The sequence below is a fragment of the Protopterus annectens genome, chromosome 2.part1 (assembly GCF_019279795.1).
Source record: "Protopterus annectens isolate FY-2018-M chromosome 2.part1, PAN1.0, whole genome shotgun sequence".
Classification (NCBI taxonomy): domain Eukaryota; kingdom Metazoa; phylum Chordata; order Ceratodontiformes; family Protopteridae; genus Protopterus; species Protopterus annectens.
The window spans coordinates 1,626,953,175-1,626,977,556 of NC_056729.1; the positions used below are offsets into that span (position 1 = coordinate 1,626,953,175).

Below are 24,382 nucleotides of genomic sequence, written 5' to 3' on the forward strand. Positions count from 1 at the left end.
ACTTAAATTAACAGCTTTCAATTTAATTATCTAGCAAGACAAGACTACACATTTGATAAAACAGCATCATATAAACTAAAATAAACTTTTTTTTAAAAAATCTATTCATACTACTATATACATCTATGTAATATAATACACTTGTATTCAAATAGCATTCAAATAAACTTGATATTAGGAACCAAGAGGAGAGAGAGAAATGAAAGATGTGAAAGAGGGAGAGAGAGTGAAAGAAAGAGAGAGAAAGTATGTAAAAATAAGTTCTAACATTCATTTAAATGAAAAACTTTGGCTAATATGGTTCAGACATTACATATATTAAGATGCATCTATTTTCTGTCATGTAAATGCAGTTAACAGCTTCCAGAAAAAAAAAACTTGAATTGCTTGTATATGAGCATTTTATTCACACTCATTATTGTCAATAGAATAAAATATTACATTTATAGAAGTTGTTATAAATCATACTGCATAGTTATGCAAATTCTCAGAAACACTTGCATTATTGTAAAAAAAAACAAACAAAAAAAAAAAATCTGCATTTTGTATGTCTATACTACTGCTTTAAAATATATCACAAGACAATTTCTTCCAGAATAGAGTTATAAAGTTATTTATGCTTGTCAATCAGATGAATTAAATGAGTTATAGTAATGTATATGTTTGGAACATAAGTTTTGAACACAGATTAGTATGCTGCAGTCAGGTAGATTTTCAAAAACACTTGAATAAATGTTTCATTTTCTATGCCTTCTAAAATAAGACATTTACTTACTACAAGAAACTGCATCATTTAAAATCATTATAATTGACATATTTTATGAATTATAACATAAATATTTAAGTAATTATATAACATAACTCACATTTAAATGTCAAAGAGTTCATTTTCCTTCACATAGTCACAGTTGCATCAGTTCTATTTCCTGGTAGAGTGTTCTTCCTGAATCTGTGATGTGTCAGTGTGATAATTGGGTCAAAGGTCAGGTTAACTGCTTTCAGCTTCTCTGTGAGAATTCTGAGAGTTGAAGCTTTTGAAACAGCATGAGGACACTGTTCATGAAGTAGCCCACATCCCAGATTGTCTCCCTTAACATTTTGGCGGAAACTTGTTAAAACTAGTGACAAACATTCATTTAGCAGTGTTAATGCATCTAAACATGACAACACCTTCACGATGTACCCCACAGGTTACCACAGCCTCTATGCAAGTGAAATCAAGCCCAAAGTTATTAATAGGTAATAAAACTCAATATCACTGTCCCAACTCAATTCTATGCAAATCTCATTATTTACTGTGTCTATATGATCAAAAGCATTTCTATATATACAATGGAATATTACTTACTGTTTATATTAATAGAGTTAAAAATAAAACACATTATTTACTATTGTTTAGTTCTAATTATTATTAGTTAAAGCATGACATATTATTTACAAACAAGCATAAGCAGTATAATCAAGAAAGTATAATTAGGAATAGCATTTGAAGAACATATCAACTTTTTACAAGGAATAAATATGTTATTATTCTATTTATCATATTTTCATTACTCTTCTCTCCCTGCCCTCCCCCAGCCTTTACCCACTACATAATCTAAATAGAATGTCATTGTTTAAACAAAGAAAAGAAGGAAAGGAGAAAAAAAAGGAAAAAAAATGTATCTAATGACTGACCTTACTTCTCTTTTTCAGAAAGAGAAACAAATTGAATAATAGTTTGTTATTAATTCCTCAGATATTTTGACTGGTTATGAAACAAAACATTTCTTTGCACAAAGAGAATAACTTTGATTAAATCTTTTTCAGAACATTTGTGGCTTTCTGGAAATGCAGGAACTATATTTAAAAAGATTAATAATGCAGTAAAATGATGGGAGAAAAAAAAGAAAAAAAACATAGAACAAATCATTTGTTCTTTAGTCTCTTCTTCCTCTCAGAAGTCTTCCACGAAGTTTCAGTTGCCAGTCTCTTTAATGAAGGACTAGCCCATTCCATTTCCTCTATTTTATCCAAAATCTTATTTTTTTTTGATAAACAGTAAAGCAGAGTCTAAGTCATCAAAAATTTTAGGACCATCAGGAAGGAAGATTTTTAGCTTGGCAGGAAACAGAAGGTATGTTTTAAACTGTGCTTTTTTAAGCTCCCTTATTAGTGGCAGAAAAACTTTTCTTTTAGCTATTACCAAGGGAGAATAGTCATTGTCAAAACGCACAGTTGTCTCATTAAACTTAACAGGAGCTTTAGCCCAAGCAGATTTAAGAACCATCTCTTTATCAAAAGATGATAGAAATCTAACTATAACTGATCTAGAATAGTTTTTGTTAGAGTTAGTATTAGCTATAGATCTATGTGCTCTGTCGATACCAAAAGAGGGTGCTTCTGGTAAGTCTAAAGTTTTAGGGAGCCATGTTGTTAAAAAGAAGTAATATTGTTACCTTCAATATTTTCTGGCAGTCCAAAAATCCTAATGTTATTGCGCCTAGATCTATTTTCCAAGTCATCCAGCTTTGTTTGTAAGTGTGTATTTTGTTTCAGCAGAAACTCAATGTTGATTTCCTCTTCTTGGATTCTATTTTCCATGTCATTCACAGCTTCTTCTATGCCTGTCATCTGGATCTTCTGTTGTTGCAGGTCTATATGTAACAAGTCTATTTGTTTTGTAGTTTTTTTCTATGAAGGTATCAATTTTAGTATCCATTTTATCCATCTTAGCAGTAAGTTGCTGGATTATAGTTATCAGAGACTGAAGTTCTTTCTTGATGCTGGAGTCCTGAGAATTTGTCTTACTGGAACTCATTTCAGACTGATAAACTGACAGGAAAATTTCCAATGTGATTTCTGACAGGAATATTGTTAAAATTTCCTTTCTTTTTTAGATATAGTTCAAGAACTATATAAAACAAATATATTTAGAAAGAAAATTACTTCAAAAATTAATTTTTTAAGTAATTAATTCCTGTCAGTGTAATGAAATTGGTGGAGCTGAAGAAATCTGCTGCTATCCTGTGTTCATCCTTGGCCACGCCCCAACTACTCTTATTTCTAACATCAACTTGGCAGCAGGCTTGTTGGCTGTTGGTGAAGCACCCACCAAGAGGAGAAAACGCTGAGAGAAGAAATGAGCCACTTTTGAGATTTTAAGTATTTTTCCTCTGTTTATTTGATAAGTTTTTCTGCATAGCTGCCTAGTTTGAGCATTTTCTGGCTTGTTAAACTTGATTTCTGCATGAGTAGCTGTATTTAGAGCACAACCAAAAGCTGTATACTGAATTTCCTGTTTGCACTTAATTTTAAAATCATTTTTTTCTCAAAACTTGCATATTTTCTGTCTTTGATCTAGCACTCTTGTGTGGGGTCATTTACTGCACTGTTATAACTTGATATTACTTGTGAACCTCTTTTATCTCTGAAAAAACAAAAACAAAAAATATCTTGCTTTTTTCCCACTTTTCTGAGATTTAAAAAAGTTCAAGTTACAGGCTTGCTGTTCTTGAACTGTTTTGTAAGTTTCTGTGAGGCCATTTTTGCTTGGGCTAAAGGAAAGTCTCTCTGTTGATCAGTGGCAGTGATAAACATTGAGCTGCTTCCCTGCCCCCGTGGGAGTGGTTACTGACTTGAAACTGTAGTTTTATTGGCCAAAAGGGGTAATTTCCAAAACTCCTTCATCTTCCTCTCTTAAAACCTAGTTGCCTCATGGTTTTGGTGTCTTTTCAGGCTTGTTGGCTGTTGGTGAAGCACCCACCAAGAGGAGAAAACGCTGAGAGAAGAAAGGAGCCACTTTTGAGATTTTAAGTATTTTTCCTCTGTTTATTTGATAAGTTTTTCTGCATAGCTGCCTAGTTTGAGCATTTTCTGGCTTGTTAAACTTGATTTCTGCATTAGTAGCTGTATTTAGAGCACAACCAAAAGCTGTATACTGAATTTCCTGTTTGCACTTAATTTTAAAATCGTTTTTTTTCTCAAAACTTGCATATTTTCTGTCTTTGACCTAGCACTCTTGTATGGGGTCATTTACTGCACTGTTATAACTAGATATTACTTGTGAACCTCTGCTATCTCTGAAAAAACAAAAACAAAAAAAGATCTTGCTTTTTTCCCACTTTTCTGAGATTTAAAAAAGTTCAAGTTACAAGCTTGCTGTTCTTGAACTGTTTTGTAAGTTTCTGTGAGGCCATTTTTGCTTGGGCTAAAGGAAAGTCTCTCTGTTGATCAGTGGCAGTGATAAACATTGAGCTGCTTCCCTGCCCCCGTGGGAGTGGTTACTGACTTGAAACTGTAGTTTTATTGGCCAAAAGGGTCATTTCCAAAACTCCTTCATCTTCCTCTCTTAAAACCTAGTTGCCTCATGGTTTTGGCATCTTTTCAGGCTTGTTGGCTGTTGGTGAAGCACCCACCAAGAGGAGAAAATGCTGAGAGAAGAAAGGAGCCACTTTTGAGATTTTAAGTATTTTTCCTCTGTTTATTTGATAAGTTTTTCTGCATAGCTGCCTAGTTTGAGCATTTTCTGGCTTGTTAAACTTGATTTCTGCATTAGTAGCTGTATTTAGAGCACAACCAAAAGCTGTATACTGAATTTCCTGTTTGCACTTAATTTTAAAATCGTTTTTTTTCTCAAAACTTGCATATTTTCTGTCTTTGACCTAGCACTCTTGTATGGGGTCATTTACTGCACTGTTATAACTAGATATTACTTGTGAACCTCTGCTATCTCTGAAAAAACAAAAACAAAAAAAAATCTTGCTTTTTTCCCACTTTTCTGAGATTTAAAAAAGTTCAAGTTACAGGCTTGCTGTTCTTGAACTGTTTTGTAAGTTTCTGTGAGGCCATTTTTGCTTGAGCTAAAGGAAAGTCTCTCTGTTGATCACTGGTAGTGATAAACAAAGAGCTGCTTCCCTGCCCCCTGTGGGAGTGGTTTCTGACTTGAAACTGTAGTTTTATTGGCTGTCTTGGGTCAATTCCTGGCTCTTTCCAGCCCCTGCTATCAAGCACGCTTTGGAGTGCTTTAGCGCGGAGTTGCCACTAGAGCAGCATCGGGCAGCGCCGATTTAACAAGGTTAAACTTTTTCTGGCTCCATAAAGTCTGTTCTTCATTTTTTCCCTTAGAACTACTCTACTAGTAATCTAAACAGTATATCCCTTAACTGAAAAGTGCAGCACTTGTTCCTAAAAGCTTTTACTTGTCTTAAAAGCATCTTCTTTTCAGGTTTAGCACTTCTGTATTATACAAAGTCCCTCACTAGCAAAACCCCCCCAAGAGTACCCACTTCCTTACTAAGTCCTCTCTTATTCAGTTACACCCCTAACTTCTAAATTTATCTAGCATGTCGAAGGGCCAGATGCTGGCATCCTCTCCTGTCCAGTTGGTGAATTTGGGAATATTGAGGCAATGTTACAATTGCCTCATGTACACTGACAACCCTCTCCTCCTCCCACATAACACAAATACTTGCGAGAGATGCAGCTATTTAGCCAAACTGGAGGCTGAGCTCTCTCAACTCAGGACTGGCAAGACCAGACAGGAGGAGAAGGCAACTACACACACCACAAAACCAGTTGCATATAAAGCTATCACAACAATGAATCAAACACATAAACATACAAAGTCATACTCGGAGGCTCTGAGCAAAAATTTACCTAAACAACAGAGGCCTCCAAAGCAGACATCCAAGCAACTGCCACCTCATGACACACCACAGGCAACACATAAACCACAAAATCAGTGTGCAAAGCAGTCACAGCCCTTAAGGCCATATACAACACCAAACATACTTGTCATAGGTGACTCCATAGTCAGACACACTGACGTCCCACTCACCAGGCTGAACAAGGAGAGGGTCACAGTAAGCTGCCTATCGGGCACTAGAATCCGCCACATAACACAAGCACTCGGGTCGCTCCACAGCAAGTACAAATATGACACAGTCATTGTCCATGCTGGTGTGAACGACCTGAGACGTACCTCCCTGGACTACATGAAAAGAGACATAGAGGAGCTCTCTGATTATGTAGCCCAGGCAGGTATGACCCTGACCCTGAGCAGTATCCTTCCTTCACCAAGAATGATGCCACAACAAAGAGACAAGATGATCTGCTTTAACAATTGGCTTAATTTCTGGTGTCATTCAAAGGGGATCCAGTGTCTGTCTGCCTGGGATGACATGCTTGACAAGCCACGCTGCCGCAAGGGACGGCTTGCACCTGTCACCCTGGGATTCCGGATATTGGCTAAGGCTCTTGCCACCCCATAGTGCCTTTTTAGGCAAGGCTCAAATTCTAAACCTACCACCCTAGAAAACAAAAATGGGAAGAAACGAAGGGTAATGCTGCTCAATGCCAGAAGTCTAAATCTCAAAATGCACACTCTCGAGGCCCTTCTCAGTATGGAGAACATCGATGTCTGTGCTGTGACTGAAACCTGGTTCAAGGCTCCTGAGAGCACCCCGGCACTATCAGGTTTTACCTCATATCATGCGTTCTGGCCCCAAAACCTGGACCACACCACAAAAGGAGGGGTTGTATCCATATTCATCAAGGATACCCACACCTCCAGGTTGGTGGCAATGCACGAAGCATCGGAAACCATCCAGGTGCAATTAACCATAGGCAAAACTGCTCTACAATTTGTAGCATGCTACAGGCCACCCTCTCAAACTCAGGAACCCCACACAGCCTTCCTGAAGACACTGGAGGGTATAAATGTATCTCCAAACACCATTATATTGGGTGACTTCAACTACCCGAATATGGACTGGGAACATTACTCAAGCCCCAACTTTCTAGCCCAAAGGTTCCTGGAGTTCATAAATTCAAATGCCATGGAACAACTAGTCACCGTTCCCACAAGAGAGGAAAATATACTAAATCTCATCATCACAAACATGGGGACAAAATGCTCCACACTGGAAGTATATCCCTCCTTGGTGAGATCAGATCACAAACTTATCTCACTGGAAATCCACATCCCGCCCCCACCCCAAACAAAAAAGACCACAGTGAAGAACTTCTCTAAAGCAAACTTCACACTACTCAAGACTGGTGTGGTATCCTTCAAGGCCCCCGAGCCAGTGGAAACCACAACCCAAGCTGTGGAAGCCCTTACAAATGCCTTCTACGAACACCTCCAGGACTGCATGGATCAGGCAATCCCTAATAAAACCAAGACTCTTTCCACCAAGGGCAAACGTCCAGTCTGGTGGACCCCAGCCATAAACAAACTTTACAATAAGAGGAGAAAGCTGTTACATGATAGAGCAAAATCCATAAAAGAGAAGACACCCTTGATCATTATTAGTAAAAAAATACGAGCACTCATAAAATCATCCAAGGCCAAATTTGAGAGAAAAATTGCAATAGATTCAAAAGACAATCATAAGGCCTTCTTCAGCTATGTTAGAAACCTGGGTGGAAACTCCCAGATATGCGCAGAATTAGTCCAAAATGATACAAAAATCACTGAACCCACAGACATTGCCAACATACTGGCAGACAGGTTCAGTGCAAACTTCACCCCCCCCCCCAAAAGGAGAGATAACTATCCCAGCGGAGTGTAGCCACCCAGACATCTCTAATGCGCAGGTGAAAGCTGCTCTCTCTAAAGCTAAAAACACAGCATCAATGGGACCGGATGGTGTCCCCGGCTGTGTGCTACACAAACTCAACGAGGAACTAAACCCGCATATAAGGCAGCTGTTTAATCTTAGCCTTACCACAGGATACATGCCCAAGGAGTGGCATACGGCAACTGTGGTCCCACTCCACAAAGGCGGTACCTCTACGGACCCTTGAAATTACTGCCCCATAAGCTTAACAAGCCTGGTCTGCAAAGCTATGGAGAGGATCATAATGGAACTCATAAACAAAGACATAGGGGACTTGCAGACATTGGACCCAACCCAGTTTGGCTTCGTCAAGGGCAGATCATGCCTTTTGAACTTGGTTGACTTCTTCGAAACAGTCACCAAGGCCATTGATGAGGGAAAGGCAGTCCATACAGCCTACCTTGACCTTGCAAAAGCTTTCGACACAATACCCCACTCGGGTATTATAGAGAAACTTACCAGCTTAAATGTAAACCCATATGTCACAAGATGGGTTGCAAACTGGCTAAAGGACAGAACCCACAGTGTTAGAGTTGCTGGCGCCATGTCAGACTCCAAGCCGGTCACAAGTGGTGTCCCACAGGGCTCAGTCCTTGGCCTCCTGTTGTTTGGCATCTACTTCTCAGAAGTACAGGCAAACATAGGAGGACTATGGCTGACAAAGTTTGCAGATGACTGCAATCTGGGCGCCATAGTAGAAAGTACATGGGACACAGATATCCTTCAGAGGGGTCTCACGGAAACTGATAACTGGTGCCAGAGCCATGGCCTGAAGTTAAATGCCAAAAAATGTATAGTCATACCCTTCGGGAAAAACAAGGTAACCCCAAGCTACCATATAGGTGGCAATCCATTAAGCACAGAAGAGGTTATCAGGGACCTGGGGACCCAGGTTGACAGTGGCCTTTCTTTTGACACTCACATTGCTAAAGTGGTTAGAAAGACCTTCTACATTGCCCATCTGATCATGAAGGGATTCACATCCAGATCAAGTGAGGTCATTGTTCCCCTGTACTCTTCACTTATCAGACCAATGATCGAGTACAATGCCCCATTCGGGATGTATCTCACCCGACACCTGCAGCAACTGGAGATACCCCAAAAGTTCCTCACCAAAAGGATAAAGGGGCTCCAAAATCTGTAATATGCTGCTAGACTGAAGAAACTCCAGCTCTATTCAGTCGCATACCGCCTGCTCAGAGGTGACCTGTGCCTGACATACAAGGCCATGTCCAACCCGGAATTAATAGACATGCTCCACCTCAAAAAATCCAAATCTACCAGATCCACTACAGCAAGCAACTTAAACCTTAGCACGGATATAAATAGGACATGCTGGAGGGATAGATTTGTCACCCAGAGACTCCCTATGCTGTGGAATAAAATCCCAGTCCATGTGAGGCAGAGCACCTCGCTGGCTCTGTTCAAGAGAAATCTTGACCGGTGGATGGGAGATCGTAGGTTTACCCCGGGAATCATCTCTGTGTCACTGCTGGACAGAGGCACAACAAACTAATGGGCACAGTATTTTTTAACATAAGGGGTGGCGTAAGCCACAAAACTTTGGGCTAGGCTTATAAATGCCTTAGGGCAGATAGCCCAGTATAAACCTATGAACCTAATCAAGTTCCTCCTAACACCATCCCTCTGTATCCTGCTCTTTAACCATGCAGCAATCCAGTTCCTCCTCATACCATCTCTCTGTATCCTACTCTTCAACAAGGCCACAAAAAAGAAAAAGTTAGCAAATAGCCTAGGTCACATGTAGGTGACTCTGCTGTGGCCATTTGTTGCACCTCAGGCCACTCTTCTTTTACCCCGGATCCCTCTGGTATAGTGCCTACGCCACTATGGACTGGAGGTTAGCCACACCCTCTGCGGCTATTGGGCTTTCCCAATTGGTCCTGGGAGAGGGAACAGGGAAGGCTTCCCTGTTGTGTCAGAATGCTGTGCTCATCCCTGGGGAAGCTGCTGCTGCTGCCATTAGTAACACAGTTGGCCCAATTTTTCCTGTCAAAAAGAAACAGAAAATTAAGCATGTGTCTACTCCTCCTCAAATATCCTTATGCAAAAGTAGTTTACTGAGTTTGGCTAAGGGTTTAATTCAGGCTATTAATCCTACTTGTAAAGTAGTTTCTGGTAACAGAAAGAAGGAAGGATGCCTGTCTTCCTAAAGAGATTCAAGATTCTGAATATGAACAGGAAGATGGAGGGACAGATAGTGTATTCTCTCCTCAGATTTCTAATTCAGACTCAGAGGAAAATTAATTTTCTGATTTTCCCAACAGCTGTTTCTCTTTGTCTTAGACCAGTGGTTCCCAAACTTTTTCGATTCTCAGCTCCCTTGCTGAAGCCAGGTTTTCTCAAGCCCCCCCCCCCCCCGCAGCATGCATTAAGTGCATATTAATGTAGTTACTACTGCCACCAGTCAACTCGTTATCAGCTATTTTAAGGCCCTTAACAAAGGGTATCCAATCTTACTGTGTAATCAGACAGTTACAATAGTGCATGTACATTTCTGTTGTCTTCCAGCAGGGCACACTGTGGATGCATTTCAAACACAAACACTTTATAAATACTCACAAATGACATAGAGTTATTTACAAAACTCCAGATAGATGTGCTGGCAGTATCTCCCTTCATCATAAACCATATATACACACACACACATACATTATGTAAATATATAGACAGATATATACATACAATATGTACATACATGTGTAGTTAAAATACAGACAGACAGATGGAAATATGCTTGTTCTTAAGTAAAATGAATCATATTCCATAGTAATGCATGTATGAGCATAAAAAATGTTCTAGAAATAATGTACAAAGCTCTACAAACAATGCAGTGCTAGTCAATACCCAAGATTGCATTTAGTGATAATTGCCCATGTCCAGGAGGGCTGTGGGAGCTATCCCGGTAAGAATTTATGGTGCCCCATCCACTCGTCCAGGTTCCTCTTGAACAGTGCCTTAGAGGTGCTCTGTTTCACATGAATTGGTAGCCTGTTCCAAAGACATGGCAGTCACTGGGAGATAAATCTGTCCCTCCAGCATGTCCTATTTAAGTCGCAGGCCATATTTAAGTCCCTGGAACGGGTAGTCATAGGCCCATTTAATTTATGGATATGAAGCAAGTTCACTGGGTTTGGGTCTTGGATTGCTCTGTAGGCCATTCATAAGTCTCCCCTAAGAAGTCTATATGATACGAAGTATAGTGACAGGGACTTTAGTTGGTCTGTGTAAGACACCTGCTGAAGCTCCTTAATCTTTTTTAGAAACCTCTGAGGTCTGTCTAATTGCTGCAGGTGCTTAGTACGGTACATGCCGAATGGGTCGTTATACTCAATTATGGGCCAGATAAGTGCTGACTATAGGGGGTTATAATTTCTTTTGCAATCAAGGCTATGCTTTTACTAATCAAGTGTGCTACGTGGAAAGCTTTCCTTACTACAGTACACATGTGGTGGTTGAAGTTAAGGTCACAGTCAACCTGTGATCCCAGGTCCCTTACCACTTCATGGGTACTTAGGGTACTGATGTTGATTGGATAGTGTAAAGGGACATTGTTTGTGCCAAAGGGAATGATAATGCACTTCTCTGCATTCAGTTTGAGATCGTGACTAATACACCAGTTGTTGGTTTGTGTGAGACCCTCCTGAGGTATACTAACATCATTTGGGGATTCAGTGATTGCACCTAGTTTGCAGTCATCTGCAAACTTAGTCAGCCACAACCCCTTAGTTTTGACCTGAACTTCTAAGTATATCCCAACAGTAGGGGCCCAGCACTGACCTCTGTGGCACCCCGCTGATAACAGGCCTGCTAGTTGATGTGGAGTCACCCACTTTGATAGTATGTGTCCAGTTTGTGAGCCTGTTGGCAACCCATCTTACAACAAAGGGGTTTACATTCAGTTTGCTAGGTTTTTCAGTAATGCCTGAATGTGGGATTGTGTCAAAAGCTTTTGCCAAGTCAAGGTATACTGTGTGCACAGATTTGCCCTAATCAATGGCCTTGATCACACTTTAAAAGAAATCCACTAACATTTAACAGGCAGGATCTGCACTTCACAAAACCAAATTGGGTAGGATCCAAGGTCTGGAGGTCACCTATGTCTTTGTTTATGAGGTACATAATGATACATTCTATGGCCTTACAGATGAGGCTGGTCAGGCTTATGGGTCTGCAATTCCCCGGGTCTGTTGCTAGGCCACCTTTGTGGAGTGGAATAACTACAATTGTACTTCATTCCGTAGGAACAAAGTGGTTAGGCTATGATTGAAAAGGGCACTTAGTGGTGATGCTAGTTCCTATTTTAGCCTGTTATAAAGACAGCCTGAGATGTCATCTGGTCCCATAGAGGCTGTTTTTTTTTTGTCTTGGACAGGGCTTTGAGTACCTGCTCTTCAGATATGTGGGGTGGAGGGAGGTTTGGGTGAGGGTTTGTTGTAAGTTGGGAGGGGATAAGGGAGTGAAATTTTCATCAAACCTATCCGCTAGCAGGTTGTCTATCTCTGTAGGATCAGTGGGTGTGTGTGATATCATTGGCCACTAGTTCTGTACATGCTTAGGTCCTACCCTTTAGGTTACATATGTAGCTGTAAAAGGCCTTATGGTTATCCTTGGCAGTACTTGATAGGTTTCTCTCAAGGGAGCTCTTGGAGACTTTCACAAGTTGTGTTATTTGTCTGTTGGGGCTGAGAAGTGTGCTTTTCCATTGTTGGGGCTTTGCCTGTATTTTCTTGGACAGCAATGTTTTGCATTTATTGTAGAGTTTGCTGATGTTGGATGTCCACCATGACAGCTTGTTTTTACTTATAGCTTCATGCAGGCTACAGGTTATCCACATTTTCCATATCCATATTTAGATGACTTGCTGCTTATCTTTGCAGACTCTTTTTAAAGTGTCTGAAATATCTGTCTTGGGTGAGAGATCTCTTACACAAGCTGGAATTCTAGGAAGACATTCAAAATTCTTTCTTGACTCCTTCACACAGGATTGTGTTCCTGGGATGTCAACTAGACATTACAGTTCAAAGAGATTTTCTTCCACATGAAACATAAAGATCTATATCTAGATCTGTTTCCAAGTTTTTCAACTCAAGCTTTGGTCACTATGAGGTGAGGGAATACCTCAGGAAATGGGGTCTCGTGGCTTCTGTGATTCTCATGATACCCCTGGCAAGACTCCACATGAGAAAAATACAGTGGTATCTGAAGTCTCTTTCGTCCCAGCATCAACACCCTTTATCCTTTCAAACCTCAGTGATGGGGTTTGTCAGAATGAGAAATCATTAAGTGGAGACAAACAGATGTCCCTAAATCCAGGTCTTCCCTTCTCTCTCCCTTTTGCAAAGCAGTCAGTCACGAGCAGTTTCAGGAGGGAAAAAAATGCAGGGTGTGTGGGACACAAAGGAGAGATGAAAGCACATAAATATCAAAGATTCCTATTATTCCTAACATGTAAATATTGTTTAAAAAAAAAAAAAAAACTCTGCAGTCAAGTTGTTAAACTGTCTCAATTTGTTTAACTGTCTCATAATGTATATTATGTCTCGAATGTATGAATCTAACTCTTGTATTTTCACTTTGTAACCTTTATTTGTATTTTGCAAACCTACATTGTATGGTATTTCACTTTGCAACCTTTATTCTTCATTTTGTATCCTATATTGTATTAAATTTTCATGGAGCTTTTCTCCCTGGGCCTCCACTGAAAATGGGCACTTCATGGCCCAGTGGACTTCCCCGGTAATCAAACTGATAATAAATAAATAATAAAATAATAGAGATGCTTGCCCTGATCAACAAATTCAACGCTTTGAATCATCTCCGGTCCCCAGGACCACTGCTAGTTGTTACAGACAGTACCACAGTCCTGTGGTGTATCAATAAGTGGGGGGGGGGGGGACCAGGTTGTATTCTTTTGTAGACTAGCCATTTTATCTTGGGATATAACTTCATGGCACAGTCTTATCATACAGGCATCCTACATTCTGTCTGAGCAAAATTGTGTGTTCAGACAAGCTGAACAGGACCAGGGTAGACCTTCAAAAATGGAAACTCGATTAGGGGGGGTTTCCAAGATTTGATCCATCTGTGGGGAGTTCCTCAAGCTGACCTCTTTGCCTACTCTCTGAACAACCAACTGTCAAGATTCTGTTCCAGTACTCTATGCAAAAAGGCAAGACAGATACTGTTTCTTTTTCTTGGACAGGAATGTTCATGTATGTTTTTCCACCCTTTCCACTAATATCCAAGGTACTTCTGAAGATTCAGATGGACTCCCCCAAGATTATTGTGGTGGCCCAGGCAACCGTGTTTATCCCTTTTGTTGGAAATGGACAGGGGCAATTACCACAAGCTTCCTCACAGACTGGATCTACTTACAGAAAAACAGGGGTGTTTGATGCACCCCATCATCAAATTCATTTGACTGCCTGCATGATAAGATCTTAATTCCTTTTAGGCACCACATTTACTGAGGCTGTGCAGCAGATACTAATGGAGACAAGAAAGCTTGCTAATAGAAAATCATATATTAGCAAATGGAAAAGGTTTTCTAGCTGGTGCCAACAGCATAACCACAATCCATTCAGGGATAGCTCTTCTCTGGTTTTACAATATTTTTGTGAGTTACTATGTTATGGCCTTTCTTATTCCTCTGTGAAGGTTGATTTATCGGCCATTTCAGAGTGTCTGCCCATGGATCCTTCTCTTTCAATGCAATCTCATGTTAGCATAGCCGGCGTTAGGCACCCGCCAAACCCACGATCGCTGGGAGCCACCGATTATCTCCCTGCATGTGAGGGCCTCCACATTAAGCAGCCGCGGGTTTCTCCATCTGTTCTGCTCCTTGCCTCATTCATTTAGCGTTGTCATTGATTCCGGTTTTTTTTTTTTTTTTTTTTAAGAACTTGCTTCCTTGACTGCTGCAGCCAATCAGGTCACTTGCTTCACTTGAAAGCTGCACTCAATCAGGTCCGCTTCAGTCAAGCTAGGGACCTGATTGGCTGCCGCAGTCAAAGACACAAGTTCCAGTTTTCTGATCGGCTTTGCTGTAATCTGTGGTCTGTTGGGTCAGTTCAATGGATTATCGGCATTAGGCACACCTCTGAACTACCCAGTTTTTTTAATAATGTCCACATTTTTGCTTTATATTTTTAGTTTGTTCTTCATAAAATTTTGGGTTTTCTTCTTAAATAATGGCATGCATTTATGTTTCAGACTTTATATCCTTCAGAAAATGCAGGCTAAAGCAAAGCCTGAAAGCAAGTTTGTAACTTTATATGAGCAATATTTAAAAAGTGTCCCTATTTTAAAGCCTTTGTGCCCCCATTATATTTGGCTTTGTCCAGATTTTCCACACTAAGAGGTTGAGAGGTGTGGTGTGAGGATGGATGGAGAATGCAAGTTTTTCTGGAAAGACTGTGGGACCAGCAAAGCAGCTGTATTTTAACTGCCCTTGTAAGGGCAATTTCTAAAAGATCTGAGAAACTGTCCTTTTGAGGGAAATTTCAAAGGGGCTGAACTGGTCTGGTCTGTGTGTAGGAGAAGTAAGAAGAGCATTAATACCAGCCTTGTATCAACTGCAGAAAAGGTAAGTTGCTGGGTTTATTTTTAACTTTATTTTTCGCTGGGGGGTGGTAAGGAAACCTATGGAGAGGATTGTATAGCTTTTTTTCTGCAGAGTTCTTATGCTAAGATGATTTTTTTTTTGGGGGGGGGTAGACTTCTGGTTGTAACAGTTTTATTTTACCATTGGCCAGAATTCTTCTGCTAAGAGACTGAGGAAGGAAGGCTTTTCTGTAATTAATGTTCATATCTGAAGTATTTTTTTAGCTAGTCTTACATAAGAATATTCATTAATGCATTTTTGTTTTGTTTACAATTGTGCTGAAATATTGGTAGTGGGGGGATAGTGGCTGTGAGAATGCTGCAGAATGTACAGATGTTTTAATGTATACCAATGCAAACCCTGTTCTACTAGTATGTTTTCATGCAATGTTTACAACTATGCATGATGCTACACCTTTGTTCTATGATAATGTTTTGCTCTGTCCACAATTATTGTGCTGAGAGGTAGGGAGGAGAGTTAGCGGCTATGAGAATGTTGCAGAATGTACAGCTGTTGTTTTAATATATACTAATGCAAACCCTGTTATACTAACATTGTGTATACCGGCAATGTTTACAAATATCCCTATGATCGTTTTTTGCTTTGTCTGGAGTTATTGTGCTGACAGGTTGGTGGGGGGGGGGGTTACGAGCTGTGATAATGTTGTGCAATATTCAGATGTTTGCCTGGTATTTGCCTCTTTTCATTAAAACATGTGGGGTTATGCAATGCATTTTACTGCAAAATCTGTTATTCCAGCATCTTTGTTTACTCATAAACACATTGTTTTTTAATGTTATGCCTTTGTGTTTTTATGTTGCTTTCACTTCATCCAGATTTATTGTGCTGAGACACTGGGGGATAGGGGCTGTGAGAATTCTGCAGAATGTACTGATGTCTTAATGTGCGCCAATGCAAACCCTGTTCTACTATTGAAGTTGATCATAGCAAAGTTTCAAGCTATCCCTGATGTTATACGTTTGTTCTGCCATTTTTGGGGGGGAGGCTTTGTCTGTAATTGTTACACTGAAAAGTTAGGAGAGGGGTAGGGGCTGTGAGAATGTTGCACAATGTTTAGATGTTTGATCTGTGTTTTTACTCATCAAAAATGTGGATTCACTCAATGCATGCTACTGGAAAAATATGTTATTCTTTATTAGTTCATAAGCCCAGTGTTTTAAATCCCTAATGTACGTCCTTGTCTTTTTTTAAATTTTTTTTATTTTGTTTTTACCTGCTTTAGAACTGTGCTGAGACTTTTGGGGGGGGGGCTATGAGAGTTCTGCAGAATGTACTGATTATTTTAATGAATGCTAATACAATCCCTTGTTGTCCACATATTTGCAGATAATATTCTGATCTGTAATGAGAGTAGGGACCAGGTTGAGGAGACCCTGGAGAGGTGGAGAAATGCTCTAGAGAGTAGAGGAATGAAGGTCTGCAGGACTAAGAGAAAATATACATGTGTGAATGAGAGGGAGGATAGAGGAATGGTGAGGATGCAATGAGTAGAGCTGGCAAAGGTGGATGAGTTTAAATACTTGGTATCAGTAGTTCAGAGTAATGGTGAGTGTGGAATAGAAGTGAAGAAGAGAGTACAGGCAGGATGGGAGTGGGTGGAGAAGAGTGTCAGGAGTGATTTGTTACAGACGAGTACCAGTAAGAGTGAAAGGGAAGGTCTACAAGAGGGTAGTGAGACCAGCTATGTTGTATGGGTTGGAGACGGTAGCATTGACAAAAAGGCAGGAGTCAGAGCTGGATGTGGAAGAGTTAAAGATGTTAAGATTTGCACTGGGTGTGATGAGGGTAGACAGGATTAGGAATAAGTATATTAGAGGGTCAGCCCAGGTTGGACAGTTTGGAGACAAAGCCAGAGAGATGAGATTGCATTGGTTTGGGCATGTGTTGAGGAGGGATGATGGGTATATTGGGAAAAGGATGCTAAGGATGGAGCTGCCAGGTAAGAAGAAAAGAGGAAGGTCTAAGATGAGGTTTATGGGTGTGGTGAGAAAGGACATACAGATGGTTGGTGTGACGGAGCAAGATGCAGAGGACAGGAAGAAATGGAAAAAGATGATCTGCTGTGACGACCCCTAATGGGACCAGCCCAAAGAAAAAGAAGAAGACAGTCCCTGTTATTCTAATATCTTTTTAAGTTTATCATAGCAATGTTTGCAACTATCCTTGATGTTACACCTTTGTTCTGCAGTTATTTTTGGCTTTGGAATTATGCTGAGAGGTTAGGAGGTTGGTAGGGGCTGTGAGAATGTTACACAGTGTCCAGATGTTTGTTAGTTTTGGTCTGTTCATCAAAACTGTGGGGTCACAAAGTGCATGCTTATTCTAGCATCACCATTAGTTCATAATCCCAGTATTTTAAATTCTTAATGGTCAGTCTTACTGTAGTGCTGTCTTCTTCATGCGTGGGTGTCTATGTCTTGTATGCAAGTCTGTGTAGCTGTCTGTCCAGTAGGTGATCATTTTGCATCTGCACATGGGGGTTGTTCTAAGAGTTTATTTTTTAGTGTTCTAGCAAGTCCATTTATGGAATATGGAGGTATTATTATTTTAAAATGAGTTGGATAAGTTGGAATGTAGATTCATTATTAACTACAGAACACTTCAACGACGTGGTATGAATGTTGATAGTAATTTAATCTTATAAAGTAACTCACGGGTTAGATAGGCATTATGCATTTAGTGTTAAAATTGTTTAAAGTATAAGATCATTTAAATGCTTAAATGTTAAAAACATTTAATACGGTAAATGTTGTTTACATTTGATTAACTGTTTAGAATGTTTCTATGGGTCTCTAAATTTGAATATTTTAAAATGATGCTTTAAACAAAATAATTCTTTTTGAGTACTCAGTACTGCAGAATTTATGGAAAAAAATATATTCATTGGAGAATGAATTTATTGGATAATGAATTTATTGTTTAATTAAGTGTGTCTGAATGGTATATAAGGTGGGGTTTTTGTGGAGTTAATTTATTCCTTTGAAGGCGAAAAGCCAAGGTACCAGAGAAGAATAAATGGTGGAAACTTTACCCTGCCTGCTGTTATTTTTGGAAGCTGTGCTGTGGAGTGTTGTGTTGATGTTATTTTTTGTCCTTTGTTGGACGCTTGTGGTTTGTTGTTGTATTCATTGTGTCTTGTGTCTCTATCCTGTGTGAGAGAGCCTGTGTGGGTGTTTTTGTGTACCTCTGAGGGACTGGCTACCTTGATGCAGTACAGAGGCTTGGCATGATGTAACAACATTACTACTAAATGCTAGTCAGTGTGTGTGTGTGTGTGTACATCTGTGAGTGGCTACCTTGCATTGGTACAGGGGCTTGTAATGAAACATTGGTACTAAATGCCAGTCACTGTGTGAACCTCTGTGTGTAGCTACCTTACTGTGGTACAGGGGCTTGTCATACTTTATTGGCACTAAATTTTATTTATTTAACATTTGTTTTCTGGGAAAGTCTGACTAGGACAGAGCCAATTTTCTGCCGAGGCCCAGGGAGAAATGTTGCAGAAGCATGTCTTTGGAATGTGGGAGGAAACCCATGCAAATGCAGGGTGGACATGCAAACTGTACAAAGAATGCACCCCAGCTGAGAATCGAACCAGAGAACCTCTTGCTAAGGGGCGACACTGTTAACAGCTGCACCACTGTGCAGTCCCAGTCAGAGTGTGTGTGTGTGTGTGTGTGTGTGTGTGTGTGTGTGTGTGTGTGTGTGTGTGTGTGTGTGTGTACCATTATGAATGGCTACCTTGCTGTGGTACAGGGGCTTGCCATACTACAACACTGGTACTAAATACCAGTCAGTGTGTACCCTGACATTTAAAGTCTTTTTAATGGTCTGAATGTAGTAACACTACACAATGATTGTTAAGTGGTGCTGCATGAGCTTTATAGGGAAGGGGGCATGACGGCAATATGGTCACACTTTTTGTATTCTCCTGGGTAGGGCCCCCAACTTGAAACTTGCTGGGGGCCCCCAAAATGCTAGCACCAGCCCTGCATGTTAGAATGTTTTTGAAAGGAGTTTTGCACAAGAGGCCTCCATGTGAATTGGTGGCTCCTCCTTGCTACCTTAATTTTGTGTTACTGATGTTTTCACTTGCTCCATTTGAACCAGATAACCTGGCTGACTTGAGGTTCTTAACAAGGAAAACAGTTTTACTGATTGCTCTCCCCTCTGCAAGGAAAGTATCTGAGTTGCAAACTCTTATGGAGAGTCATCCCTATCTTATTTTCCACAGGGGCAGGGTTCTTTGAGAACTTACCTTCTTTTATGCCTAAAGTAGTATCCAAGTTTACTTTAAACTAAACTATCCATCTGCCCATTTTCTTTCCTGAACCTAAGAATGAGGTAGAAAGGATACTCCATACCTTGGATGTCCACAGACAACTCAAGTACTATGTTGACAGAATGATATCTCTCAGATCTTTGGATTAATTGTTCATTTCTTGTGAAGTTAAGAAATGGCAACCTGTGTCAAAACAGACCATTACCAAATGGTTGTCTATAGCTATTACTTTTTGTTACACACACCATAACAAATTTATTTCTGGCAGGGTCAAGGCCCACTCTACCAGGGCCTTGGCTTCCTGTTGGCTTTTTGGAAAGGGATGGATTCTAGAAGTATTCTAGAAGCTGCTTCTTGGTCCTCTGTACATACATTTACACAACACTATAAGCTTGGTCCCTCCTCTCTGCCCAAATAGGTACTGCTAGGTCCATTCTGCAGGGGCGCCTGGACTCTTCTTCTTCCACCTGCCAAATATAGTAAGCTAGGATAATCTACCCATATAGGTAAGGCTACTGCAGCAGTATCAATATGATGAACTTAGTACAGTTGTGTAAATAAACTTATAACAATGATTGAAAGATCAGTGCTGCAGTAGCCACTCACTCCCTCCATCCCTTGTTTTCTGGTGTGCTTTTTATGCCAGGGTGCGGACATTTATTTTTTGTTGTTCTTAGCATTGCCATTTCAAGGTCAGCCTCCCTCTCTCTCTGTTGGCAAGAAAGCTCTGAAGGGCTTGGCACTCAAACTTATCAGCTCAGCTTGAGCTGCCTGACAGTGTGGGTACATGGAATGCACCCTGAAACATTGGAAACTGGTTGGCTGTTATATCTTTGGCAGGATATAACCCATACAGCTATGGCTACTGCAGCAGTGATCATCTACTATTATGGTAAGTTTATTTACACAACTGTACTTTCCTTTTGACTACATCCCTCTGTATCCTACTCTTCAATCTTGCAGTGATCCAGTATCTCTGTCTTAGTCTCAGCCACAGCGTTTTTCATTGCAGCCACCTGGGCAGGACTGTAGTAAAGTTCATGGTAAGGTTCAGGTTAGAGCATTTTTGCTAGAATTTCACTATTACATTTTCCTGTACTTGATCATGTTCAATACTTAGCTTTTTCGTAGGTTATTATTACCTCACAGGTGTATAGCAAGCTAACGACCAGTAGGGCTCTTGTAAGCCTTGCTGTACAACCCAAATGTGACCCACAAATTTGATTTATATAGGGGTAATTTACTGACTGCTTCTGTCCACCAGAGACATTGCAACACAAGCTTTCCTGTGTCTCTTGCCAAAATTCGTAAACTACTTTCAAGCCAAGAACCCATGATAATTATGTTCTTGAAGACTCCTGCCCTCCATGAAAGAAAAAAAAAAAAAAAAAACAGCTACTCAATCAGGAATCTCTTCATGACTTTCCCTGCCACAGATCTGGACTTCCCAGTAGTTTTCCTGCTTCCTTCCTTCCCCTTACCTTGAAGAAGTGTACCAGTCCTATGGTACTACTGATCTGTTGAAAATCTTTTTCAGGAGATCTGTCACTACACCTGTCAGATTCCTGAGGATTCCGGAAAGTAACCTATCTGATCAAGTCCTATATTCTTCCTGAGACAGATGCCTGGTGTCAGAGCCATGGCCTCAAGCTCAATGCCAAAAAGTGCAGTGTCATCCCCTTTGGTAAAAACTCTGTACCCATGAACTACCACATAAGCAGCAATCTACATAACACCGAATGCGTGATAAGAGAACTTGGGACCCAGGTGGACAGTAGTCTCTCCTTTGATAGTCACATCGCCACAGTAGTCAGGAAGTCCTTCTACGTGGCACACCTCATCATAAAAGGGTTCTCATCCAGGAAAAAAGAGGTCATTGTTCCCCTCTACTCGACACTCATTAGACCCATTATAGAGTACAACGTTCCTTTTGGAATGTACCACACAAGACATCTGCAGCTGCTGGAAAGGCCACAGAAGTAACTCACAAAGATGATTACTGGCCTCAAACAAATGCCCTACACTGACCGCCTCAAAAAACTCTAGATTTACTCCACAGCATATCGCCTACTCTGAGGTGATCTCTGCCTAACATATAAAGCTATGTCAAACCCAGAGCTGTTGGACATGCTACACATAAAGAAATCCCAATCCCTCCAAGCTACACGCTCTAGGGACCTAAACCTTGTCACCACAATAAACAGGACATGCTGGAGGGATAGATTCCTGTCCCAGAGACTTCCCATACTCTGGAACAGGCTACCCATGTATGTCAAGCAAAGTTCTTCATTAGCACTCTTCAAGAAAAATCTTGATGAGTGGATGGGAAATAGGAAATACACCCCGGGGATCACTTCTGTGTCTCTCCTCGGCAGTGGCACAGGAAAAAAACTTTCTTGGGTGGCGTAAGCCAGGGAACCTTGTTGGCTAGGCTTACGTAGGCCCTTGGGCCGATAGCCTAGTACCTACCTATGAGAGAAGCCATTCCCTCTCCACATCCTTTGCGGTGGTGCAGCAGTTATGGTTGTCACCAAACAGCAAGAGAATCCCTGGTTCAATTCTAGGCTGGGGTGTCTTCTGTGCAGAGTCTGCATGTGCTTTCTGTGGTCATGTGGGTTTCCTCCAGGTGCTCTGGTTTCCTCCCACATTTCAAAGACATGGAGTAGGTCAATTGGACACACTAAAATGGCTGCAGGTGAGAGTGTGTGTGCGAGTGTGTTGTACAAATGAACGACCATGGCAGGGCTAGCCACCCAGCAGTGTAAACCTTGGCTTAAGACGACTGCCACTGCTGAAGTGACACCCCAATCCCATGTGCAAAATGGGAAAATAGTTGAGGATGGATGGATGGATGGATCCTTCCTGTCTATTCTGGTGTCTGTCTACTGTTCTGTGTGTTATCTCCTACTTCCTGTTTGCCATGGCACTTTTTTAATCCTTTATTTCCTTTTTTAAAGAAGTGATATATTCATCAAGTACCTCTGCTTATTTTCTGTCTTCCACGAGCTCCCTCCCATGCTTGCTCAGTTTAGTTAAGTTGTTGCTCCCTTCCATATTCTGTTATATACTTGCAAAAGCTTTTTTTTCTCCCTTCTTGACACTGACATCATTATTACTAACCATCGTTTTTCCCCATTTTTATAAAGGGTTGGGTGTCAAGTCAGCTGTCACCACTTCTCTCTCTCTTGATTAAAAGAAGCTCTTACCTCCTTTTGACAGTCAAGCTCAACTGTTGCAGGTCTTCTCTCATGCAGTGTATACATTTATTGGCTGTATGTCCTCATCTTCTCTTGCTTTTTTCTTGTCTCTCATGAGTCTACTTTACAAAATTCTTCTTTGCCTTCCTGCACGAGACTGAACCACCTTAATCAATTTTGCTCAATATTGTTTGCTCTGATTATGCTCTTATTTCTTCATCTATCCTACAGAGTGCATCCTATTATCCATATCAAGTACTTCATCTCCTGTATTTCAGGCTTTATCAGCTGATCTGCCTTAAATAACTGTATTTCTGTGTTGTGCCATGCAGAAGTACTGGTTGCACCACTGTTCTGATCCTCCCTTCTAGAACTGTTCAACAAATCCCTTTAGACTTGCATCTTTGCTGCCATCACCACCTTGTTTGCCCTTTTACTTGCTTCCTCATACTGTGCATCTTCCACTCCTCCTCAGTCCCTACATAGCTCTCAGCCTGCAGACATTTAAAATAGTAATAAAGGGCTTTGAAAAGTAGGAACATTGAGCTAAAAGTTTGGACATCTAATTAGTATAATATTTGAGTACCAAATAACATTAACTCTTCCCACTTCCAGTATGAATGTGGGATCCTGCTCAGAAACATGTTTAAAAATTACAGAGTGACAAAAATGATGGAAAAATATCAGTACATTTATTTATTTATTTCCATTTGTTTAAAGGGAGAGTCCGACTGGGTCTACAAAGGCCCATTTTCAGCGAAGGCCCTGGGAGAAAAGCTCCACAAAATACAATGTAACATAGCAAATCAATATTTGAATACATAGTGTATACAGGACAGAAATCATGAAGACATACCTAGGCAGAAGTTAAATGGAAAAATAGAAAAAATAACAATCATAACAACTGAGAGTAGTTTAACACAGGTTCATAGGGTAGTACTAGGCTACCTGGCCTTGTGGGCCATTTTTTAAGCTTAGCCAGTTACCCCATGTGAGACTCAAACCCTGCACCTTGTGTCTGTAAGGCAAACACCTTAAACATTATGCCATCCTCCACCCCACAGTGAGAATTAATAAATGTTTTGACCAAACAGAAAAACAATTAGACCAAACAGAAGTAATACACTTCGAAGGTAAGGAAATGCAATAGATTGGCAGGTAAAACAATGTGACAAGACAGCAGAGGGATAGTAGAAGGAGGCTAAGGGATGGGGAAGGTTAGGGTTAGAGCCAAGTAGAAGGAACATTTAGTAGAGGGGGAGAGCTAGGTAATGGGTATGCTTAGAACTGCTAATCAGGTTTAGTACAGGAACAGAGCCAAGTGTTATTAAGGTGTTCTTTAAGTAGTTGTTTGAACTTGTAAGTATTGTTAGCGTTAAGTATATTTTGAGGTATATCATTCCAAGTGTTGGCAAGTTTGACTGAATATAGGGAATCCCCATAGCTATTGTTGGACTTGGTGACTGCCAATAGCAATTTACTAGAAGACCTAAGGGTTCTGCTACTGGAGTAAGGTTGAACTAGGTTGCTGATGGTGTCCCCGGCTGTGTGCTCCACGAACTCAATGAGGAATTAAACCCACAGCTAGGACAGCTGTTTAATCAAAGTCTTACCTCTGGATACGTACCCAGGGAGTGGCGCACTGCAACTGTGG

The 24,382-nt window shown here is 40.6% G+C and overlaps 1 protein-coding gene across 1 annotated transcript in view; it reads right to left on the reverse strand.

The window, feature by feature from the left end:
- Positions 1-24,382, reverse strand: part of LOC122795000 — a 1,473,143-nt gene that overhangs the window by 131,707 nt on the left and 1,317,054 nt on the right. The window lies entirely within an intron of this gene.